We start from the raw sequence: 1,093 nt of genomic DNA, 5'->3' as shown, positions 1-1,093 counted from the left end.
GCCCTTGGCCACTGGGAAGCCATTCCCTGTGTCCTGTCCCTCGGAAATCCTCTTTCTCCATCTTTTCCTGCGGCCCCTTCAGGCACTGGGCGGCCCCAGCTGGGTCACCCGGAAGCTGCTCCTCTGCAGGCCAAGCACTGCCCGCTCTGCCGGCCTGTCCCGGTGTGTCCTGGGGTGTCCTGGTGTGTCCCGGGGTGTCCCAGGGTGTCCCGGTCTGTCCCGGTAATGTCCCGGTTAAGAAAAAAAGGTATGTGGGGATTGGTGGGGACTGGTCCTGCACCAGTGAGGACTGGTCCTGCACTGGTTGTTCCAGCAGGACTTTGAGGGGGGGTGGCAAAAGTCAACTTTGCAAATAAGTTTTGGTTTTACTGCTTTGAGCCTGTTAGAGGCTTTTGTCTGACAGACATCTGGAGAATTTCTACTCCTCTCTGTCCAAAAACTCTCAAGTTTTTACTCTCTGTTTTCCCCTCCCTGCTGATTTTCCTCCCCCTGCGTGATCTTGCTGTAGTAATAAAAGTCTTCCTATTTCTGCCTCAGAGTGCATCAGGAGTCTCTGAAACAAGACTGGCTCAGGGTTTCTGCTCCCTCAGGGCTCCACCTGCCCATCCTGCTCTGACTTGTGCTGTCTTCATTCCCTTCTCCTGCCAGTTCTCTCTCTCTCAAGCTCTGTGTAGAGAATGCAATAAAACATCTAAAAAACTCCAAACCCATAACCAGGGGGCCGCGTTTCCGCGTCCCCGCTCCGCAGGGAGGCGCGCGGGCACTGCTGGGTGACTCGCTGGTGCCGCCTGCTGGCTCAAGGTGGTACTGCGGCCAAGAAAGGCATGCATGCGCACTGACTTGGGCACATCGCCGGTGGCACCTGCTGGCCGAAAAGCAGTACTGCCGCTAGGAGAGCTGCGCATGCGCACTGATCAGCGGGGAAGCCCTTTGTCGTGTGGTCATTAAGGGAGAAATGGAAACAATGCTGAGCATGCGCGGTGTTGTGGGAAGGGAAGCGCATGAGCAGTGCTGTGCCTGGTTACCATGTGGCGTGTTGAAGGGCGGGGCGGAGCCGGGCAGCGCTGCGCATGCGGCCTGGCCTTACCCGCCC

The sequence above is a fragment of the Corvus brachyrhynchos genome, unplaced genomic scaffold (assembly GCF_000691975.1).
Source record: "Corvus brachyrhynchos isolate BGI_N302 unplaced genomic scaffold, ASM69197v1 scaffold904, whole genome shotgun sequence".
Classification (NCBI taxonomy): Eukaryota; Metazoa; Chordata; class Aves; order Passeriformes; family Corvidae; genus Corvus; species Corvus brachyrhynchos.
Note: the sequence above shows the minus strand (reverse complement) of the source record.